General features: G+C 38.8%; 1 protein-coding gene and 1 long non-coding RNA gene across 14 annotated transcripts in view; one reads left to right on the top strand and one right to left on the bottom strand.

Moving 5' to 3' along the window:
• LOC122845642 overlaps positions 1-22,963 on the bottom strand; it is a 28,815-nt gene extending 5,852 nt beyond the window's left edge. Inside the window, exon 1 of one of the 2 annotated variants that reach the window (XR_006373093.1) lies at positions 22,648-22,963. This is a non-coding gene — a long non-coding RNA (uncharacterized LOC122845642). The other variant, XR_006373094.1, reaches the window with a different exon arrangement.
• myt1lb (myelin transcription factor 1-like, b) overlaps positions 22,315-25,091 on the top strand; it is a 121,362-nt gene continuing 118,585 nt past the window's right edge. For 4 of the 12 annotated variants that reach the window (XM_044141944.1, XM_044141951.1, XM_044141939.1 and 1 more), the window contains exon 1: positions 23,071-23,211. The gene's annotated coding sequence lies outside the window, so the exon portion shown is untranslated. Of the gene's footprint in view, positions 22,652-23,070; positions 23,212-25,091 lie in introns of those variants that run through there. The other 8 variants (XM_044141946.1, XM_044141949.1, XM_044141945.1 and 5 more) reach the window with 4 other exon arrangements.

The raw sequence follows: 25,091 nt of genomic DNA, 5'->3' as shown, positions 1-25,091 counted from the left end.
ATATCTGTGCTCTCTGTCACTTTTTCAGCAGCCAAATGGTTTAATCCGTTGTTAACACGGTTTTCATTGTACACTTCAAACATAGATGAAAGACTAAGAATCGGTTTAAGCTAAAGCTTATTTTTGACCATTTGTTTATTTATCAAAGCTGTTGGGCATATAAAAACTCATAAATTGTTTTTTTTTTTGTTGTTGTTCTATCTGTAACAATTTCTCCCGTGATTTTATTTCCACTTAAACTGGATATAAATTATAAGCACTAATATTTTGTGATAGAACAAAGCTACAGTTGAGATGCATCACTCTGTGGAAAAGGCAGCTGCCTTTTAAAGTATTTAAAGCTGCTGTGGTCAAAAAAGCACAGACATATGACTGGTACTTAAAATAAATTACCTGACTAGCACCACCTGCCTGATGTGCTTTTTTTTACACCTTTAATTAATTATTCTTTTTACATTATTACCAGATCTATTGCGAGTTTTAATTACTCTTAACAACAACTCAGAAAGCAAGCTGTAGCTCATTGGTCTGCCTGGTCATTATTATCCTCCTGGCAGTTAAGTAGTTTCAGAAATAAAATTTAACAAAAAATACTTAACCCGAGTTTAATGGATGTAACCCAAAATCAGTTATTTGTTAACTGTGATAAACCAGGCAGATTGTTATTTTTTTAAAATAACAATCTGGAAAGGAAAGAAAAAAAGCATACAATTGATGCAAAAATAGCTTCAAATAAGTACATTAGAAAAATTAGCTTACTTCAACAAGCCACTAGATGGCAGCAAATTGTTTCAAGGATAAATCTTGGTACATGTGGAATATCCCTCTGCTGGCATTATGTTGGCTTAATAGGGTAAGCAATGAAGGACAAATTTATAATATTCTGAGTCACGTCTGAGTCTAGTGCTGATTAGACTTTCAGCAGACGCACTGTTAGTCTAATCCACTGTCTAATATAAGTTGAATATCCTTGCATAGCTGCTACAAATACACCCAAAAAAGGCATACCAATCTGCAAAGTAAGAATATTTACTATTTATTCTAAAATATTCCTGCTAGTACTGTCTTTTGGAAAATCATAATCAGAAGAACAATGAATATATGCTATAGGTAAGACTGGGAGATTGCGCGGCAAAAAGGGCTAAGAAAAAACGCTCTTTTTGGGAAGGGAGATGTAGTCCTTCCATTGAGCGCTCCAAAAAGAAGCATGCTTAGGAGGTATCTTACAAAGAAAGCACCACAACCTCACCTGATTTCTTTCAACTTGAATACAAAAGAACCCAAATAACTCAAACAACCAATAATCATGACACAAACTTCCCATCCAATCAGAACTGAGGAAGCCTTTTTTAGGAAAAGGATAGCAGTTTGTGCTGGGCACTAATCCAAAGTGTGGTTGAGCTCATTTCCGCATAACTAGCAAACACTATGGCCAGAAGTTATGAGAAGCAGTGAGAGTTATGTTTATCCTTTAAATTGATGGAAACAAATGTCAGCTTCAGCTACTTGACAAGGCACACGTGCAACAGAAAAATAAATGCTTGCTTCCCCAAATTCAGTTTCCTAAAGACTGTAGTCATTAATTCAGAATAGTTTCCATTTTTTGTATCAGCCATATGGTTGAGGTAGGCGTTAGCTCTCTCGCTGCTAGATCTGAGTGGGACATCCGGTGTGTATGCCAGCTGATGTGGCATTTAAAAAATCTGCAGATTCCGCCTACCTGCAACATGCTTGAGCGTAAATGATGCCTATCCAGTGTTTCCAAATGTATTGAGGGCATAATTTGAATAAATATATTTCAACAGACATGGATTACAGACAACTTGCTTAAGGAATCTTTTTGATGTTCACAGAAATACACACACATGTGCACTCACACAGCGTAGATAGACTGATAGCAGTGAATTGATTCAAATGCTGTGGATGTGTTTGTGTGCACATTAGTCACAATGTGTTCCATGGACTCACACAGCTCTTGTGTGTGTTCTTTTTTCTTTTATCCTTACTGCATGTCTCTGCTCACATGGCTGTTGTTTATGTTCATTTAGCCCTGCAGACAGACAAGAGATCCTATTGGCCGACTGTCCCCAGACATCTGACGAGGCGCTCTGTCAGAACGTGGTCGCTTGCTGCAGGTCACCTCATTTCCTCTGACACAGTCTCACACACGCACACGCACCCCCGCACACACAGTAGAATCGGCGCACATCTACAAATATGGACAAAGGGTCAACCACAAGCGTGTTCATACACACACAGTAACAACATAAATCATTGTGACAGATAGCATTATTCAGCTGTGAGTTGCTCCTCTGTGGATAACACAGCAAAATAAAACGTGTTTTTACTTATATTTCACTGCTTGTTTACCTTCATCACTGGCTGACATAAGACTGACTTCGTTTTTTCTGCTGTATGATCTAAGTGCCTTTTCTGTTCAGTCTGTCATGGATAGTAAGATATATTGCACAAATGTTTTTAGACTGTTTAAAGGTGCAAATGTTTAAGTGAAACAAAGAAAGGAGGTCAAATGAACACTAATTACAAGTGACATGATGATCTTAAACCTTTTCTCATTAAATTCTTTAACTGGAATAAAAAGCTTAAATATATCAGTCAGTTGGCAAGTGTTACTATTTGAAAAGTTTTCTTATCTTCAACATGACTTCTCTAAACATCATTATTATCACTGTGTTGTATTTGACCTCCAAAGGTTACATGACTAGCCCATCTAAACAGATGTAGATTTCAGTTATTTGAAACTGTTTTTTTTTCTCTGGACAGTGATGTTCCATCAGTATTCTGAGTTTGAATCCTGCAGAAGACCTTGTAGTTGTCAAGTTCTTCCTGAACAGAACCGTTTTGGTTAATCTGATGTCTCTTCGTTGGCAAAGAAGAGACATCAGATTAATCAAATTATAGAGAGTGGAACTCACATGTAAAAATAAACCTCAGGCAGACAAGCCTTTGTAGTCTTCTAGAACTCAGAGTTTTATCAAGAAAAAAGATGGACACTGCCAATCTCCTAGAACCAGATATTTTTGTTGTATTTGAGAAGTGTGCAAAGAACCTTTTCTTTTTTCAGTAAATGCTTCATTAAATTTTTCATCCCCGCATCAACAATCACACAGTGAGTTTGAGGCTCAGGACACATCAGAATTTATGTATGTTTATTCGGCCTCATAAACAACATATTCCTGTTTATAAGTTTATACTGGGTGGGACAGCAAATTGCAATGTGTGTAGAAGAAGTAGAATATTTCACTGTTTGTATTCAAATGTCAAATGTGCCTGAGTGGGGACCTCTGACACTTAAGTTTATTGGAAAACTCATGGTTCTTTTTTTTTTTTTTTTACTTATTGGCTTTCTGTTTGTGCATTCGCGTAGGTGGAGGCAGGATTCCTGCTGTTTGTGGGGGTTTGTTTTAGAGTTAACTTTAAGGCTTCAGGATAGAAATCTAACTTTTGCTACATCTCTGTTGCAGTAAAATTTATACGTACAGCTCCACTTCTCTGCCCCACTATATAGTTTAGCACATTATAAATATCAGTGTTATATTGTCAGTTCAGCCAGTTTTCTGTTGGTTAGCCACATTTTTAAGTTACTGTCACTGCTTTTTTCATCTGTCTTTAATCCTTAGTAAGATTTTTAATCAAAAGTAAGTGTAAAATATAACTTCACTACATACTTTACAAATTTATGAGAAGTAAGGAAAAGGTTCAAAACGGAAAAAAAAAATGTAATCACCAGCTGCTGTTTTCCTAATCTAGAACCCATTTATTTACATAAAACCCAGCTAGCAAAACTATATGCTGGGTTTCATGTAAACTGAGTTAGCCCACAGTTGGGCTTAGATAACCCAACTGCATGTCGTCAGCTTTATGACAGCCATGGCACCTATAGCTCACCAATGGGACTTTTAAAACATTTAATAAAAGTAATGATTGAAGAAATTGTCTCTGTACAATTATGTACAAATTATTACAGATTCAAAAATAACTGATCCAACAATAGCAGAGTCAAGGAGACATAGTTGGAACAGTCAGATGAAACCCTTCAGTCCTCTGTTTTGTTCAAATTGTTTCTTTTTCAAAACCAATGTGTCATTTAAGAAAAGCTGTCTCTTGACCTTAAGAGTTAGCTTTTCATTGTTGCGCCATGTGTTTGTAAAGTGGTTATTTCCTTCAGCCATCCACTTTACACTCCTTCATCCACTTTTGGAATAAGAGGCAGAAACAAAGGAGAAGCTCCAATTGCCTTCTACTCAAGCATCTAGGATAACAGTGACTCAGATAAACAAGAAGCTGTGACCCACTACTATGATCTATGATCACTTGACTAGTGAATAAAAGAAAATAATTTATTTAGATTAATGACATTGTGAACATATTCGTATGAATCAAAATCATGAATGGGTTGTTAACACAATACTGAAAGTACATATATTACACAAAACTAAATTAATTTGGTTAACTCAGCTGTGACCCATTACTTTTGTCACAAGTTTGTCCAGCCAGACACACTGCAGTTGAGTAGTCCTAAAACTGCAGTGTTATTTGATCCAAAACGAAATTTTAGTTTAACATGCAAATGAAACCAAAACTAATGTTACTAAACAGAAAGCTCATCCTTCCATCATTGAAAATGCTCAATCTTAATCTGGCTGAATATGGATAAAAAACATTGCCCTTGTTCCAGTGCAGAGAATTTGGGTTTAAATGTTTTAGCTGGTGTTGGTATCCCAACTTGTACAATAACCAGCAAAATAACAGTCTGGGAACTATTACCTGATTTCCCTCCTCTCCATGGTGTAGATTACAGTGAATCACAAAGCTATAAAAGTACAGTTTAATCCTCAGCTTTTCCCAGAGCCCAACCAACACAGACATGATAACCTCATTAACACTCTCAGGTGATTCACAGTTTGTTGTGAGAGCACTTGCAGTGCAGTATATCCCCTGATCTGTCCTCTGAGATTTCTCTGCTGCTGATTCTGTCTGACACCACACAGAGAGTTGATGTTTCTAACCTCTGCTGCAGCTGCAGAGAGAAACTTGTCCTTCTCTAGCTCCAAACTCTGCAGCAAAAAACGCAGCAGCATCCTTCTCTCCCCCTGCTAACCGTCTGTCTCAGCTCACATTTTCAGAGAGGGGGAACAGGAGGCTCTTGCACTCATGAATAGTTGAATACCTCAGAACAGCACCAGGCGGTGGATCTAGGATCAAACCTTACTTAGAGCAGATATACAGCAGACTCCTCCTGGCTTATCCTGCATACCTGCAGTGGCCTTATCTTTGTTAAGACCTTCGTCATAAGGCACCAAAAGCAAAACTTATACAATTCTTAGCCATAAGAATTGTTACAGAACAACAGAAACTCTTTAAGATATACTGGTGGACTCAGGAGCTGTGGAAGTTCAAACCACACCCAGGTAAACACTCAAAGCAATCTGTTACTCTAGCTATGTAATTATCTTTAAACAGCTTGGTTAGAGAATCACTTTCTCGAATCGCATTTCAATTTGAATGTATACGTAACAAAGCTTCAACAAAAACAAGAAGTTGGAAAATGCCTTTTTAACTAAGCGGCTAACCTTGTAAAACTTTATTTTGAACTGTTTTTAAACTGTTTCACTTCTAGTGCAATATATTCGCATGGCAAAAAACCGTGTCAATTTAACAAAATGTGTCACTTTGATGTGTTGCCTGTTTAGTAAAGAGTGCTTGGATTGGGATAAAGCAGATCAAATTCAGAGTACCCAACTTCTTTGGGACAGTGTGTTACTTTTGCCATTTAATTTTAAATAATTACCAATTAACTAAGTATCTGAGAATGAAAGTTCAATGCTCTCAGTGCCTCAAAGTCTTAGCTGAATTAATTGAAAATAGGCCAGGCAACCATTAGTTAGCACTGCTTCAAGCATTTAACATGCAGAGTTCAGTCAATCTTTATTAGTACATCTTTAAGCAGTAGGGTTTTTGTGCAGTTTTTTTTAGGTTGGGATATTTCTTTTTACATGTATGATGCAGTAAATAGACTTTCTTTGCTGGTGATCTGTGTGTTTTTGTTGCAAAATCAGATGGGTAACAAGGTGCTGTTGTAGCATTACTTACATAAGGCAGCACATTTCCTATGCTATGCAAATTCAAGGCAGATCTGCAATAGTATGATGTGAGTATTAGTCACAGCTTTAAAAGCCTCTCAACTGCAAGTGCTGCTCCAAACTATTTTGTTTGGGTAGATGTGTCTGTCTGAAAACCTGGCAAGAAAATAACTTTCTTCCAACAGTGCTGCAGTAAAAGCAGAGTAGATTCTCTACAATGTCCATTCAGCTAGCAGGTAGTCATAAAAACAGGATATTTCATGAGTTGCGGTGCTTTATAAAAAGACCAAGTCAAGAAAAATCAGAAAGAATCCAAAAATTTAGAGACTGGAACAACACTAGTTGCTGTTTTGCCCCACCAATGTGTGAAATTTTTTCAGTTTAATTAAAGATGAACATGTTAGAAATCTAAAGTGTTAAAAGAAAATAAAAAGATGACCATAACAAGCACACATTGTGGTGTCAGTAATAACATAACGTGGAAAGACTTAAAGTCTGCAGCTTCCGAGCTTTCTTTCCTGACATGACAGTGCCCTAATGGAGCCATTAGCCGAGCAAGCATTATGGATACCTGCAGGAGACAAAGACCACCATGGGGCTGATGCATCATCTACATACACAGGGATGGTGATGGTTGTAATTATTCCAAGCTCCCATCCTCAGTCTGTGCAATTTTCCGCAAAGCAGAAAGTGGATGTTCGATAACTAAAGTGTACATCTACATCGATGGCTGCTCAGCAGGTACCCATGCAAAAAGCTGCACCCTGCCTGCAGAGGCCTGTTCAGACCCCCAGCAAGTGCGACAGAAAAGAAGAGAGAGGGAGAGTGGAAAAGACGTCGGAGGTCTGCAGAAGATGAGGATGGAGGTAGGAGAAGGGAAGAAACACAAGTGAGGAGGAGAGTGGCTATGATTGCCAGCCAGCATGTAGCCGGTAATTACAATGTTGTGTTCTCTCTCTCTCTCTCTCACCCTCTCTCTGTCTTGCTCTTGCTCTCACAGTCTCAATCTTTCTCTCTCTCTTTGCCAGCCATTCACACATTTCTGTCTTACAAGCCTGTGTGCTCAAGGTTAATGGGAAGTTGGAGGCAATCTGCTAAATAAAGACTTACATTCACATGACACATACAGGCAGATAACTTTCTGTGTGGCTGAAAAGACACAGCTACACTGTTTTTGCATTAATGGTGTTAAGCTTAAAAACTTAAATACTCTGAGGTGTTTGTACATCTATCAATTCAGGTTAGAGTGAATTGTAATTAAGGAATGTTTCTCGTCTATTGCATTGTCAGCAAATGCTCAATTCAAAGAATCACTTTTGCCCCTTCTGCTACTAAACAATATTTGTCTGGAGCTATATAAAAACATATATCCTATTAACTTGCATTAACTGATTTATTTTATGGATAAGAACATTCTAGTAAAATTTACATTTATTTTTTACATTGTTTGAAACTAAAAAAAACATTAGCTTATTCTTAAAAGCTTTTTGTCAAATGGATGAGAACACATTTAATAAAGGTTTTTCAGTTAACATTTTTGTTTAGCCAAATCTATGTTGTTGTTTTTTTTTACTTTTAGAGATTATTCAAGTTAATGTCTTGGTTTAAATCAACTCTGAGAAGTTTTGCTACTTTAATATTGTATTTACTTAGAAACATAAATTTCTGCATTGTACTTAGTTTGTAAACTAATCTTATTTGTGTTGCACGAGCAAAAAAAGGAAGTGCTACTTCACTTCCTGTAATTATAGCTTCCTGTGGACTGCTGACATCACAGGAAGGGACCAGGTTAAGAGGAGGAAGAAAAAAATGTATGTAATTTGAAAAGTCATCCTTATGGTTTTATTTGCTTTACCTTTTGTATATGTTATTACCTATGTAATGTTACCAACAAAGAGCCGCAGTGGAGGGGCCAAAACACATGGCCCTGGAACCTACGGCTCCAGGGCCACGTGGAACCTACGGAACAATATTCTCAGACCCATGCTCTGAGAATATTCATTGTTCACACAAAGAAGAACAGTCTGGCCTTCAGTGCAATCGCTTCTGTTTCCGATTCATTCTTCCTTCCTTCACTTTATCATAGCCTCTAATTTTCTCAGCTTCCTTTCTCCTGCTGTCTCACATCATTTCTTGCATTTTTCCCTTTCCTTTTCATTTCTCTCTCTCCAACTGTCTTGCTCATTGACTTCACCATCCTGCTTGGTTTGCCTGCCCCGCCTCCATTCTTGCTCTTTCAATCATACATGCTGATATGCACACACGTAGGCTGCGATACATGAGCGTGTCCTCTCCTTCCTGCTGCTCTCCTCCTACTCATTCACCCCCAGTCTCAGTCTCTCGCCTGTCCCGCTCTCGTTTTTATTACCGTCTTTCCATCTCTGCCTCCGTCTCTCTTTGTGTTTATGAGCGGGGCTATATTGAGAGCGTCTGGTTGGTAGACACAGAGGAAAAAGAGGGGGCGAGAGTGCATGATGAGGCAGGAGAAGAGAAAAAGAGACAGATGGAGTGGATGACATGCAGAGCAAAGAAAGACAGTTAGATAATGCATTAAAACCTGCAATAATACATCTGCTCCTAAAAACTGTAAATGTTAAATAAATACATGCATATTTTATTGAACTGTTTTGCCTTCTATCAACTCATTAGCAACTATATTTGTGAAAACAGGTTAAACTTTCATATTAGTAATATGAAAAAAAGATCAAATGAGAGTAGCCTTTGAGTATACATAGCACGTGATGAAAACATTAACTAAATGGAGTTAAAATATATAACTTCTGGGACACTAAGAGTGTTTGCCATGTCTTAGTATGTTTGCAGTTGTGGCATATTATATTAATTTCCTGTTGATCATGTATCTTTTTTTCTCTCACTTCACAGCTATGCAATACATTGTGTTGGTCAATCGCATTTAATAACAATAAAATACATCAAAGTTTGTGTTTGTAGTCTGACAAAATGTAACAACTTGCCAGTGCTATGAATTGTACATGGCATTGAGAATAAAGATGTCAGTATTGTTGCAAAGTTACCAAAAGCTTTGTGCAAAATAAATAAAAAGAAGTATCAATACATCAAAATCTACTAGAAAACGTGTTTAAACAAGTTTTAACATACTTTTATTTTTCAGCTTTGACCTATGACAGATACTTGCACAGTGGGAGATCATTACACTGATTTGGCAGTTCTATAAATCTCTCAAAACCTCTCTCTCCTGCTTGCATCTGGACAAAATTCACAAAGATCTCCAGCAGGTTGAAGGAGCACAAGACCCAGAGCCCAGAGAAACAGAAAGTCATCTGTTCCTTTATTTTTAAAAGTTCATATTTCAAAAAAAATAAATAAAAACTAAAGCCCCAAGCTCCTCGCCTCTTCAAGTTGGAGGCGGATGTGTCGTGATGGCAGCAGCTGGAGTAAATCGTTAGTTGAGAAGTTTGTGGTATTTGACGACAACATTTACATCTATACGGCATCCATTCTAGCATGTATTGTTTCCCTTCAGGGACAGTAGACGCTTCAACTGGAGGCTAGATTGTAAAAGCTGCTTCTTCCTAAGGCGCATAAAAGCCCTGTTTGCATGTTTCTATGACCAAGGTTTCTTTAAGGTTTCTTGAACCTAGTTAAGGAGTTGATTAGACCAGCAAGAAAAAGTTAAATCCAAGAGCGAATGATCATATTTATGGTTTGCAAATATTTTTGAACAAAAAATGAGTGTGATGCTGTTAATTTTTTTTGTATAAGGTTTTGTCTTGCTTTTTGATATCAGTTGTCAATTGTGTGTGGTTTTAAAAGGCAAAATGCTTTCATAAATTAAATGGTTGTTCATGGGCTTAAATAAAAAGGTATCTGGCTCCAAAATTATGGTAGCCTCGGTGAGGCTGCAGCACTTAAAGGACCATGGAGAAACATCAACTAGGTGGTAAAAGGCTGGGGGGCGGGGGCTTATGAGAGGATTTTACAACTTTGCAAGGTTATTGTGCTGTCTTGTTTTCATCTAGACCATAAATAAAAATTCAGCTGTAACATAAAAACAGCAAAAGTGTACTTACATGCATTGGAAACATAGCAGTACTAGTTTGATGCTTAAGCAGTATGGGTTTCTTTTGTGAGTAATACCTATGATGTTCAAGTACATGTTATCCCCAGAGGACTGGGGTCAGTCTGAAAGTGCCCTTCGTCTTGTTATATGGTGTTCTTTGGTGCCGCGAGACGGAAGAGTCAAACGTCTTAATACTGCTACAGATGGTGGCAAAATTATGGAACTGACCTTCTGTGGCTTTTTGCATGTACAAAGGATTTGTGAAACTCCTCAGCCTGAGTCACTGAACCTCTCACTCAGAACTCACAAAGCTGTTATTTCAGGATTTTAAAGGAAGACACATGATAGCTGTCATCTTGAGGTGGGCTTTGTATCACAGAAGTGCACATTCTAAGTCAATGGAGTTTATAGTTGGTAGATGTGAATATTTTAGAGCTTGTTGAAGGAAACAAATGTTTTTGCACCTAGAACTCTTATAAAATTGCTTTCGATCTCTTTTTGGTGACAGAAAATTTACACATATGCACTGTGAGAACGCCACAATGGGCTAACCAATGGTAATGGTGGGGACAGTGGTTGATTCTTATTCTGTACATGGTGGATTGCCGGTTCCATCTGTCTCTATCGTTGCTTCCTTGGGCGAGACACTTCACTGACTTTGCTTGCTTGTGGTGGTCAGAGGGCCCGATGGTGTCAGTGGATGCAGCTGTGGCTACAATCCAATAGCTTACCACCATCAGCGTGTGAATGTGTGCATGAATGAGTGAGTGACTGAATGTAGTGTGAAGCACTTTGGGGTCCTCCGGACTTTATAAAACTCTATACAAGTACAGTTCATTTACCATTAGCTGCGAATGATGCTGGAGTTCCCATCCGCTTTGGAGATTCTTTTCAGTGTTAGCATCCTATTTTATTGTATTGTTTCCCTTCATAGATGATGTTTGACCATAGTAGTTCAAATTCTATAATACTGGTACTATCTAAATCTGAACACACACATAATAGAAGAGCTGACATCCTGCCACTGTATCTAGCAGAGCTTTAGAGATTTGAAGTTAAGAACATTGAAATAATCAGATGTCACACAAAGACATCCATCCATCAGCTGTATACCTGCTTATCTTTGCAGGGCCATAGTGGTTCCTATTCTTCACATTTTATTCTGAAAGAAATAAAAAAAAAAGGTTAACTGATTTTTATGTTTATTCAATCTACATTTTAATTGGTTCTTGGTGTGACTATTCCAGCATGAATGTAGTGCAAACACTATTAAAAAATGTATGTCTATTGATTTCTATATTTAAGAAAGGTTGTAAGCAGTAAACAGTTTGCAGCAGATCAGCAGCAAGCAACTTTTACCATTGCTGTGACAATGTTTATCCTCTGGATAAGAGAATGGATTCTTTACAGCTTCAAGTATGAATACAGCATGGGGACAAAAGAGACTGTTGTGTTTTAGTCTTGAATGTCTAGCAATGTTTCTGAAATTATATGAAGGCTGATATACTTTTGTCTAGATGAGAAAATTGTGAATATGTTTTTGAGACCTATTGCATAAGCAGCAAAAAAGACCATTGTCATCAATGATTACCAATGACACTAAATGCACCTTTTGCAAATATATTAAAACCAAGTACTCAAACTGGCAACTCCTTTCTCAAGAATTGTTTGATGGTCAACTGCTGAAAGATTATAAACCACACATATACCTTGAGGACAAGAAAAATATATATTTTTTTGTTGCTGTTGTAAAATGTTCTGTTTGCTGTGTGTCTGTAACTGAATTATTAATAATTCATTTGTGAAAGGATAGTTGTTGAAATAATTATTCCATGTTTGTGTATCATGCACCCAAGTTTAAGTGAAACTACAAAGTTGGCATAAATAGCTGACCAGTAAAGTGAAATTGCTGGACAAGAGAGCCAAATAATGCAACTTCATGCAAAGCAAAAATCAACCTAATGTTTACCACTATTTTTTTATTTTATTTATTTTTTTTACAATTCTTGATTAGAGTTGTTAGACTAGTCTAGTGTAAGCTCAAATCCATGTTCATGCTTGCGTAATAATCATTGTTTTTATCAAGATTGGCAATGCTGGGGCTTGAGTTGAAATAATGGGGAAAATAAATCAGCTCTGTAATTAGGCTAATGGTTAAGCCAAAACACTGGAGCTCCACTGTTGAAAATTTGCATATTTTAACAAATCAAATATGGTCCTGAACTAAGATTGTTTTGTCGCTTTGTAATCTATAACCTCAAACTCCCCAGGACATTAGACCATTTGGGTACATTGGAGAAGCAGCTGTGTGAAATACATGTACAAAGCGACATAGGTAATGCATTGGTGCTATCAAACAAACACAAGGTTGATTTGGCAGCAGTGAGGAGGATAGAGTTTAAAAACCATATTTTTAAATAGAGTTTTAAAACTCTACTAATAAGCTGATTCGTCCACTTTATCTCTAAGACTTTTACATTTTTCTCAGTGTTTGCTATTAAGTTTTATAATGTTAGCATACAAAATGCATCAATTCATGTAATTTTTCTCAATTGTTTTGGGAAAGTAAAACTTCAGCAGTAACTCAGCCCTGGTAACAATTTGTCCCGATCACATACTGAGAGTGTTTCTTTAAATGGTATAAGCAGTCAAATAATTTCTAATTTGCATAACCACAACTAAAAATCTTTTCCTAGGTAATATTCACAAGTAGGATGCAAAACAATTAGATTTTACCAATATTTCTCAAATAAATTTTCAGACTTTTGCAATGCAAAAGTAAAAGACCTTCTGATGCTTGTTGTGTTTGTCTTGGCTTTAGGATTTTTCTTTTATGTCATTATTTCTTTCTTATGAGCATTTGGGGGTGAAGATATCTAAAAACATCTAATTTGTGGATCAATACACTTTCTAAGAATAGATATAATCTACTGTTAAGTACGTAAATAAAAAGTTGACCTTACTCTGAAGACTTTGCAAACATAAAACTTAGCTGTAGACTTTGACCCTATTTTTAGAGTATGCTCATGTGAATCTTATGAAAAATGAATGGAAGTCAATGCAAAGTCCTTGTGAAGGAGTCACCAGGAGAGAGCTGGTAAACACGAGAGCAGCCAGCCCTGATTACTGAGATCCAATAAACACACCGGCAGGCAGAGGCACCAGCCACTACTGACAAGGAATGTGACAGGGGAAAATAGACCCCACATATGGTGGGAGACCCGAGATGGAAGCGGGGCAGCCCAAGACCCAGCCTGATAAATCAACAAGCACACACAGACAGAATCAAATGTTCCTAACCTCATGACCATACACACTTACACTCACGCACGCACGCCCAACACTCAATGTAAACACAAATCAAAAATGGACACCATACAAAAGTTATACTCCCAGGTCCATGTAATGATACCCCAGAGGAATGATCAGCCCCTGGTCCCAAGAGGTGGCCCCCTTCATTCTGGGCTGGGGTCCAAAAAGCCAGGCTCATAGACTGACCCCTTCCATAGACAGGGCCCAAAAAAAAAATTCCCCATGGTCCAAATGAGCCAACAAACCAGAGGAGCTCCACAATGAAACAGTTCCAACCCTTCAACAAGCTCCAGCGCCAATTCCATGAACTTCCCACCCCCACAAGCCCTAACATGCGCTCCATACATACACACACTCCATGGCCAGCACCAACCAGCACACAAACATCAAACACATGTCTCCAACCACAGTTGCCATGTATCTCCCACTCATAGGGGCATGACCCAGCAGGAAAGCTCCGACCCCCAAAAACCAATACAAATACATCCACACAGCACAAGCCCCGCACAAAGAACCTTGCTTGAAACACACTCCTTAATAAAACGGGGCATTTCGAAGAATTTGTTCATCTCTTGTTATTTGGGTTGTTGACCTTGGACCTTTGAAAAAGAAATTTTGAGATCTGCTATGCTAAAGTTTTTCGAGCATTTATACTTTGGGGTTTCTGTTTTGTTTTTTTGTTTTTCCCTCCTGTTCTCAGTTTGTAATTTGCACACCCACATTTAATTTTTTTATTGCAAATCCTGTATATTCTCCTGGTTCCCATTTGCATATTGCCAGAATCTTACAATCATGATTGCAATCAGTCCTTTTATGGTTTTCTCTAGCATGCAGGTCCCCAATGTTTTGGGATTTGGGGGGTTTGAAGACTTCCTGCTGATGCAGTGTTTCAGTTAAACAACTGAAAAAATTAAAGGGTCCTTGGAATATTTAGCTGTTTTCTGTGCATGTTCATTTCCAGTAAAGCAATCATAGCAGTAGCAGCAACAGTGAAATAATACGCAACAAATAAAGCTTCGCTTATCACTTTTTAAACTTTTGCCAGAACTATTAGCGTAAAAAGAGGCGGATATATTTGAAAGAGAGAAAAAGTTGAAATGATCCAACTTGACCAGACCTCTGTAGAGTGTCAGCCAAACTTTTCAAGACACCCCCACTCCTCTCGGTCTGTCCCATCATGGGAGGTTTTGATTCACAGGACTGACAACCTTATTATGCGGCACACTTATTATTGATATTACGCCGCAGAGGCGCGGTTGCCATGGTCACCGAGCGAGAGACATTTAATTTTCTCTCCTCCATCATCATTATCTATGGGGCCATCTGTTGTGGAAAATGAATTCAGCCTCATTTGCATGACTGATAAGCACATTCTTTATCTGTCCCACAGAAGGTCATATGCCATGGATTTGGGGACTTGAGAGAAAAAGAGAGTGAGAGGGTGAAATGATGCGTGGTCTTACCTCTGTGAATGAGGCAAATGGGGTGGATGTGTGTGTTTGAGTGTTTATCAGAGCTCAGATGTGTGCATGTGTCTGCATAATCTGCGGACATGTAATGTTTATGTATGCCCTCTTGCCATGCCTTTGTTCTCGTGTTGATGATTTCAAATTAACATAAGCATGCGGCTGTGCCTGTGTGTGTATTTGCAACTGCCATTGTGATTGCATGTGTGATTGCATATTTTCACATCAGAAAACATATGTGGGCGTGTACTTGTGGGCCCAGATGTGAAAATAGTTATGGACCTTAAAATAAGGCCGATTTTGAAGGTAAGGTGTTTGTGCAGCTGGAATTCAGGTGCTTGAATGTGTTTTCTGATATTCCTGAGTCTTGATGTTTAATCTCATTTCACTTCACATCTCCAAGTGTCCTTGGGCAAGGCACTTTCCCCAAAAGTACTTGGTATGGAAGCTGAGGTAGCCACCTTCGATGGCGAGGTCTCATTTGTAAGCCACTTTGAGAAGCAAATTTTATTTGTTTTATGCAGAATATTGCGAGGCTTAAGAGTGTTTCTAAACCTGTCCATGTGTTTTTAAGGCCTCCCAGTGACAAAAAAGATGGGAAAGTGGAAGAGCTTTGTTTTATGGGAATCAAAAGGTTTTTAGTAAATTCTTTTAGATTTTTAAAGAAAAACATACTCTCAACCTTGAAATATTTGGTATGTGAGAGCTGCAGAATGCTGCAGAATTTCTTCACATGGATATAAAATATTTGGGACTACCAGATAACCAGGTTTGTCTTGCATATTACAGGGTTAAATATATACAAAGGTCAGTGTATACATTGATACAGAAAGCAGTGCATTTCCAACAATGTGCTGGGGTTCTCACATCAGGATTTATGCATATGCTGTACTAGTGGTAGTATGCTGTGTCCTATCAGATACTTAGAAACCATTTCAATGTGATTTAATGCAAAGTCAGTCATGTCTTAATCTTTTATTTGCCATATTCAGCAGGCCAAGACAAAGAATTAAACCTTCTTCCGTGAAATTTTGTTGAAATCAAATCACCAACACCTCATCCTTTTGATGAGCTTTCCAAACCGTAAGAACAGAAACACTTGTTTTCTTTTTTTCTTCTAGTTTGGAATACTTGTTTTGCAAGTATTTGTATCATGGAAAATAAAGTTGTTGAATACTTCTCGTCTGCAGACAACACAGTGGTTCAATGGATTGCTTAAAACAAATCATGGGCCTTTTAATGCACCTGTGTGGGTTTTTTTCTCCCCCACAGTCTCAAATTTCTAAATTAGATGTGAGTGTACATGGCTGACTGAATGTATGTTAGTCCTGTGAGGGACCAGAAATGTGTCCAGGGTGCTGTCCGCCTCTCGCACAGTGTCAGCAGGAACAGGCTGTAACCCCCTGACCCTCTCCAGGGTAAGTGGGTGTAGCTAATGGATAGATGGACGCTCACCTGCTGGATGCTCTGCAGTTTCAAAAGCCCTTGCCACACTGGTGAAGATAAATGATGGAAACTTTTTGCATCCTTTTATTTGAAATGGACCCTTTAAAAAACTGAACCAAACACAACAAAATAAACAAAAAACTTTGATTGACTCTGAGCTGTAGATAATTTGTAGATTTTTCAACCTGGTCAATATTTAAAGGGGGCAAAACTCAACAAATACAAACAAAGTCTTTTATAGGTTCTTTGAATATAAAATATTTCAGATGTATATGGTTAGGGTTGAACATTAGTGGATTTCTTACTGCTGTTGGTCTGCAACAAAAAGATCCTGGGTTAAAATCCTGGCCTGGGTTTGTATTTTATCCTTGGTGCATACATAGATTCAAACTGAAAATGTCACATCAAGGAATATTTAACATTGATCAAAACATTGCAAGCCAAAATTGGGATTAAAGCAAAGTGACACAAGAACCATCGTCTTTGCACTAATCATGTCCTGATCATTGGGAAGTAAATTTTGTTTTTTATGTTTAGTTATTTTTTTCTGTATAAAAGATATTACCTTTTAATTTATGTTGAAATTACTTATCAGTCAACCTGGAATCTCAAGATAATCTCATAAAAAGTTGATAGAAGTTGCAGCCATTCTGCCTTCACTAGAAAATTTACTTTCTTTCCAAATAAAAGCACTAAAGAAACTGCTTTGGATGCTCCTAAATTAGATACTTACAAGCATAGAAAGGAGTATGAGTGTAAATTTCAAATGGAGAAATTTGAATTTGTGAGTGTAAATGTAGTCCTGCACGGTCTGTGTGCATGTGTTGGTGTGTTTGTCCCCTGAAGCCTCTGTCGTCTGCTGCTGCTACTGTGTGCAGATGTGGTTGTGTACAGGTACAGAGGCTCCCTGTGGATTTCTTTGCTCTATGGTCTTTTATGTCTGGCACATTTGTCATCCCATAGCGAAGACACAAGCATCTCTCTCTCTCTCTCCCCCCTCTATCTATCTTGCTCTCTTTCTCTCTTTTTCTGCCCCCCCTCTCTCTCACTCTCTCTCAATGACACACAAGCACACTGTACATAAGTAGGCTGAAGCTTGTTGTTCCTTCATTTTCTTACTCCCAATACACCAGCGATACTACCTCTTCTCCCCCTTACACACATCTCTCCCTCTCCTCCCCCTCGGCCCACCTGCTCTCCTCCCTCAGTCCCACTGAACAACAGGCCCTCACCTTCAACATGCTATCATCTCAAGTCTCAACACACAACTGGCGTCTTCCTCCCCCACTCTTTTAGCTCCCTAGTGCTCGCTTGCTTCCACTCTGCAGCATCAACACCTCTAAGCTCAACAACAAGCTCTGCTCCTCCCATCTTCAATGCAGCTTTGACTCTTGCTGCAGTTCCTCCCTTTTGGTCTTTGCTCCCAGTTGAATTTGAACGATTTTAGATATACAATTTAGCTTACAACCATATTTAAAGCGTAGATTGTTCAAACAATTTTGATGAGTTGTAAAAAGTTATTATTAGTTTTAATATGGCCCACCATATACCAAAACATACCAAAATAACTTTGATTCCAATCTAAATCATAAGGGTATTTACCGGTAATTTGATTTTTTCCAAAAAATTATGTTGGTTGAAAAAATTTCCTTAACATTCAGCCTTTTCTAGTAGTCTTTTTTTCCGCCCGTTGTATTTGCAGGATGAATTTCTACTTTTACCTATTTAGAAATCTGCTTGACCAAAATAAATTTCCATTGGTGGAAAATATAAGGTTATTTTATCAATCCTCCCAAAGTCTCCAAATAACTAATATAAAGTACAGAAAAGGTTAATACATTCACAAAGTTCCACAATACCAAAATATAATTTTCAAACATCACGACTACAGTAACTTTTTTTTTGTTTTGTTTATATTTGCTTGTTTCTTTTTATTTTTATTTATTTATTTATTTATTTTTTTTTGTTTGTTTGTTTTTACATATTTGTTAAAATGATCACAATGTTGTGACAGTAAACTATAAGCCAGATAATCTTAAAACAGAAGTCAAGCTCCTGTGGCTTCTTCTATGGTTCTGCTGTCACAAATAAGCCTGCTCCTAATAGTTACACTACACTCTATGACCCCCTATGAAGTGTACACTCAGTGAAGTGAGCAAGGGTTTGAGTGTGCTGGTTAGAAGCTTGCAATAACAAAAAAATATTTTAAATACACAGAATATATATATATATATATTTTTTAGGTTCAACAATGGAGATACTCTGGTCCACACTCCAGCAGATGGCGATAATACATCCTAACGTTAGATCTCACCCGCTATATCAGAAAGAAGTAGATAAAGCTTTGCTCGTCCTTTGCTCGTCAGCTTAGACGTTCGGGGATAAGGGGCTTGGTCGCTTCCGGTTTATTGAAAATGGGATTTTACACTAGGTGCTTGTAGGGCTTGCCCAAGGTAATGTTAATGATGTACCTCGATCCGAAGCCCCAACAAGTAAACTGGAGAACGGTTTTAAGATGTACGCCTCATTATATATTCGAAGGTGAGTATTACTTTCATTAAACTTTGCGGCTAACATAAATTTTCGAAGTAGGCAATATTCTCCGAGAATTTCTTATAAAAATGTGCTGTTTAAGTATCTAAACATTTCAATCATTTCTAACGGACAAAGTTTTTACCTTACTTTGTGTTTATTTTCAAGTATATTATGTGTGTTTATTGTCGTCAGAGACTAAGTAACTGGGGGAGATTACCGAAGCATGAGGAAGCACAACAAGTAGTTTAAAACTGGGGGAGCACTGGTGTCAGAGTTTGGGTTCAGCTGACAGTTTTCAGGTTTAAAGTTGTTACTTTTAGAAAAATATGGCCGTGTCCCTTAAGGTCCCCGTGTTATTTAGTTTTATTACTTTTGCATGTTTTTTGTGAAGAGCTCAAATATGATGGTGTTTACAGCAGTGTGTACAAGCGGATCAGTTGCTTGGCTGGATCTGGTCTGCTCACTCGTTCCCATACACTTGCTCTTTCAGGCTGAATACATAAGTGGTTCCATGGAAATAACAAAGACAGCTCCTTTATTTACCATCTTTCTCCCACCGGTAGTCTTAGGCCGCAGAAGCTGATCCGGAGTGAAGTGAAGGCTGGAAACTTAGCTGTGCGCTACGTTAGCTTTTACTTGTCGAGACAAATACTTACAAGCCATAGAGCAACATAATTTTGTAAAAGTTACATACTGCAACTTTTGTTCACTCTATAATTACTTTTGCACCTGAAAATGAAAAGCTACCTTTACATTTCTAACAGTCAGCTCTTCCCTGCTGTATTATTCATACCTCCGGTTCTGAATAGACTCTTATTTCCAGCTGGTATATCCAAATGTATACAGATTAACTATAGTATTCCCTGTTTGTTGGGTTGTGCCCATTCCTCCCAATTGTTTATTTAAGATAGTAGGGTAAATTAATTGTGTTTGATTGGCATTAACATAGCCAAATAAAAATTTGAATTTGGTAATATTGAATGCCCCGAGGGTGCCTGTGTCCCAACCCACAGGAGTACTTATCATGCCTTCTTCAGCTGCCTGGCAGTGTTCCTGGAGAGAGCAGAGCTTGTTGGTTCTGTAAAACATTGCTGGATGGCATTTGATTTGTTTACTGTTATGATGAACATCAAAACAATATGCTTCATATTCTCGGTATGAGGAGCATATGCCCATGTTTTTGGATTCAAATCTGAATATTTATGTGGCTTCATTTGAAAACGTTATTACTTATCTGAACCGAGTAAGGAGTCCCAAATATGCACCTCTGCCTGGAGGGCTTTTGCATTTTCAGTAGTACCCATCTCACTATGAGAAAATGAATGAATTAGCACCTCTTGTCCAGTAAGAAATGAACCTAATTTATAATCTAATTATGACAATGTCTCAGGGATCAAATTAGCATTCCCTGTGTTTGCAAATCGGAGTAAATATGGAAATCATTGCATCGTTATTCCCATTTTTGTTCACATGAGAGTGCACATGAATGTCACTCTCTTTATGGTTTGAGCACTATTATATTGTAAACAGCGTCCCTTGCTTTGTGAGTGGAGCTCATCGCTGAACACATGGCTGCAGATAGCCTGTTTCAATACTCATTCATCTTCTCTACTCTTCAATTCTGGTGCTCAGCCAGCCTCGAAGTTAAGAAGCTGGTGAGGGAGGGCGTTAATTAACAGCAAGCCAGCAGTCAACCGGAGACTTTCTTTAGGTTTACATCTTGTATCTCTCTCAGCAGCCTGAATGAAGCCAAATATGTCACAGTCAGTGGGTTTTATAGGATTGGTTAGTTGGTAGTTTTATTCTCACATTGTACCTGGGTTAGTTAATGCCCCAATGCCTGCTTTACATTGTCATCAGTTGCTTTTACAAGAAATAAAACAGCTAGCCAAATATTTTTAATGTTTGTTGTTCACAAAAATGGTGACGGGTTGACAATTTGGTGAATTTCCATTCTGTTCTCAGTTTTTTTTGTTATTCTCCAAGAGCGTTTCTTTAATGATTATCCTGTATTTCATTTTCCCATTAACTCTTGCCTGCCTCCCATCCATTCTGAAGAAGAGCGTGTCCACAGCATGATACCGCCAACACCATGTTTCATCCTAAAGGCCGCAAAACGATGTGCATAGTTACCTTTTTACCACACTTAATAATTTGTATGGTAAAATATTATATGTTATTTGCTGCTACCACCTAAGCTGAAAGGCCAGACAAGTGTAACTTTAAAAGAAGTAGCTCCACGGTAAAACCGTTGTAGCTGCACAGATTCACAGCTCACATGGAAGAAATTGTTCACAAGACAATTATTAGTTGTGGACTCCTCGGATATATCCTTTATGGACAATTAATTTAAATAAGATTGTTAAATGTTAGGAATTGCCACATGTTATGTAAGGGGCACAGCAAACGTGGCACAACAAAAATTTAAATTGTGGGCCTACATGCAAAATGGTATGTGACATGGAAAATCAGCACCCTTAACACACCATGCCCACTGAGAAACTGCTAATTGCAGGATCATATTGTGAGGACGACTTCCTTCAGCAGGACAACAAGCAGGGACAGCTGAAAGGAAGATGGATGGAGCTAAATACAGGGCAAAAAACCCCCTGAAAATTCATGTAAAGAGAAGCCATCCATTAAATCTGACTAAGCGTCGGCTATTTTGAATAGAAGATTGAGCAAAAATGAAAACATAAAGGTCTTGCACTGTTAATTGTCATGAAAAGTCGTTTGGCAGAGGACTGAATATATGCACATCACACTTTAAATTGTTTTAAAAACATCTATGCTTTTACTTTCACATGTCACAAGGATTTTCGGTTGATCCATCAAAAGTTATAGTTGTAATTTATGTGTTTGTGTTTGTTACATGAGAAAATATAAAAAGGTGCAAGGAACACTTTTGATAGCATTTTACTGCCTGTGCCTATAGCCAGCTCTGCCTCAGATCATTGCTCTGGCATCTTTCTGTGTGATTTGTACCTTGTCTACACTAGATAAGTTTTTTTTTTTCCTTTTGGAAGTTGTCTTCTCTGCAAGTTCTTACATTTTCGCTTTTTCTGGGCTGCTTCCGGAGGATTCTTCACTCTGGTCTTAACATTATGCACCTTGGCTAAACGGAACCTGATTTCTCACACAAATGTGTGCATTTAAAATGAATGCACCGAAGATGTTACTCATGGCTCAGTGTCGTCTCTAGCCCTCCTCTGTTCTCCCTCACTCTCTACACTCCCTCCCCTCCATCTCTTCCCCGTGGGAAGATCTGACTCTGAGAGCAGACAGTCTGCAGCCCTGAATAAATGTATAAGAGGGAGAAGGGGAAGGGAGGGTGCATTAGCAGGCAGAGGGAGCGCAGGGGCGGGAGGGTGTTGGAGGATACATACATGCCGAGTGTACAGAGAAGAGCCAGATACATATTGGATAGAGAGGAGGGAAGCAGTTCAGCTTGTATAGGACCAAGAACGGAGCGATTCAGCTTCCTTCAGCTATCTCTCCCTCTCTGCACAAACACATGCTCGTACACACTCCCAGTTTCTCCCCTTGACACACACACATACACACACCCGCGCACAGGAACAATTGCTTTAGGGTATACCAGTCGGCTCTGGCAGTCCTCTTCTTTGTTGTTTTTGCTATTGGTTGGTCTCAGCGGCAGCACGGCGTGCGCCTCTATCACCGGGTGGGTGAATGTGTGTGTGGAGTCTGGAAGGCAGTGTGTGAAGGATGCCACTGGCTGTACCCGGGTAAGTCGGCTCCTTCCTTCCTCTCTGTCTTTTTCTTTTTGTTCTTTCTGATCTGCAGCCTCTCCATCTCGCCTGGGATTCTTGCCTCTCTCCTCCTGCCGTGCTCATCCTCTATGCACGGTTCTTCTCTCTCTCCCTCCCTCCATCTCTATCTTTCCATGCGAGCTCCCTCTTTCTCTCAGTCTCCTCTCCTCCGGACTGTGCTCCCTCTCCAGGCTGCGCCTCATTGGTGTGTCCTGATTCCTGTTTTTTCTTTTTTTTTTTTTTTCCCTTTTCCTCCCCATTAGGCTCCAGGCCCATTGGTTGTCTGCCTCCCAACCATTATCTCCACTCCTCCGCCCCTCTGTCATCCTTTCTGCCTCCGCTCACACTCTCTCCTTCTCTCTCTCTCTCTCGCTCTCTCTCCTTCCCACAGTCATCTCTCAAGTCGTGAAAAATGATTTGCATGCAAGAGGAGAGCAGAACTTTGCAGTGAGCTCAGTAAGGGAATTCATTGGGAGTGAAATAAAGGGAAATAATAGCAGAGGAGGAGGAAAAGTTTAAAGACACGACTGCAGTTGGTAGGTACCTTCTGCTTTGCTCATGGCATTTTGCGTCTTTTCCATTGTTGTTGGCTGATACTGGACTCCGGTTGCCACACTTTGTCCTTCCATGTGCTGTCTGTTTGTCTGGGATTGTTGTATGTGGTTTCTTGTAGTTCGTGGGAACAGTCAGCTCCTGACAGTGATTTGTGCTCTAAAAGTAGAAAACATCTTCTTCAATCTATGGCAGTCAAATTCTGATGACACTTGTGCTAATTTAAAGAGAAGTTCTAGAAGTTTTTCTTCTTCTGGTGCGAGTAATTCTGGCAATCCAAACTTAGAATGAGCTTTTCTTGTCATCAAGCTCTTAAAATTCTGCTAAAATCGAATAAAATACCAACATACAAATGTTTCTGTTTTAGAACATTTGATTGTTTAAAATTGTGCAAATTCCTTACGTTTTCAGTCACTTTTATTGCAAGCCAATGCATCTGAAGTGTTGGAGATAAACTAAACAGTTGGACAAGGAGGAAACTGTAAAAAAAAATAGTTTAGATGAAACTGTTTGGCTTCAAATAACGACAGGCTCTGTATTTGAGTTACGTGGCTGGCATGCACCAGTCCATTTTGTCTCTTTTGTGCTTGTTTTGGGAGTTAGTCTTAAGGAAAGTACAGTGCAGATGTTGTGTATGCTCCCATGGGTGGTATTTACAGTACAGATGCAAAGCAACTTGCTTCTTTTCTATCAGGACACATAACAATGCTTGAGCACAAAGTGCGCCCAACTAAGTGCTCTTCATGTCAACAAACAAGCGTAGAGAGGTTGGAGACTTCTGGCGATACACAAAGAATTTTATCCTTTTTTTATTGTTTTCAGTATTATTTTACCTGGAGTTTTGATTAAATTGTAGGGAAGATGCTTTACGTGTTGAGGTAATGTTTTCACCACTGTTTCATCAGACTGTAACAATGATTGTTGGTGTGTTTAGCTCAGTTTCCCTCCATGTGTGTACAGAGACAGACATGAGCTGCACGGCGGGATGTGAAGCCGTGTTCTCCGGGATCTTCTTAAAGATGCGAGAGGAAGGCGATGTCTTGCTTGTTATTGGGATTGCTCGTGTTTGTGCCACCGCAGTGCCTGATGTGCTATGCTGAGCTGAGCCAAGGACAGGCAGACAGCTGAATGTGATTAAATTATAGTGGGAAAGCACGCTACCTGGGTCTTACCAGGTCCAACGTCGCAGGAACTCCCTCCCTGCCGTTTCTGCTCATCTCTCTTTTCTCTCCCTTGCTGTGGAATAACAGCAAACGGACCCAGCCCCTGTTAATCATAACGGTCTGGTTAGAGCTGGAGCCAGGAGGAAACTCGGTGCAAGATTGAACCATTGGGTTATAAGATGCACTGTTCGCTCTTACTGTGAGGAAAAGTGCAGAGTCCTTTAGCAGTAAAAAGCCTCCTGGGGATCCCCTTTATGCAACTGACAAGGATGGGTCAGATGGTGAGAAGCATTATAAGTCTACTTGTCTGGCATGATTGAGCTCTTCAACTTAATGTGTCTGTAAATACATGATAAAATAAAGCATGAAAGACTGTTCTTCAACAACATACATTTTCTGAATATTCTTAACCGCCGCTGCATGCATTCAGTGTTTATGAATGATATTATTATAAGAAAAGTACATTTTTCTTTTCTTTAAACTGCAAATTACACCAAAAGTAAATGAAGGGGAAGCCACTGGGACATTTTTTCCTTTTTTGTTTGATTAGCATCGGATTGGTTGGAAGGAGACCATCATTTAAGATGAGTGTGATCCTCATTAGTGATGTGCCAATCAATCTGCCAGAGAATTGACTATCAGATTTGGCCACTTTTCTCTCCCGAATGGACATCAGGTCTGCCGGTACTTTTGAAAAATCT

The sequence above is a fragment of the Gambusia affinis genome, linkage group LG16 (assembly GCF_019740435.1).
Source record: "Gambusia affinis linkage group LG16, SWU_Gaff_1.0, whole genome shotgun sequence".
NCBI lineage: Eukaryota > Metazoa > Chordata > Actinopteri > Cyprinodontiformes > Poeciliidae > Gambusia > Gambusia affinis.
The sequence above is the reverse complement of the archived record's forward strand: the minus strand, read 5'-3'. Positions and strand labels throughout refer to the sequence as shown.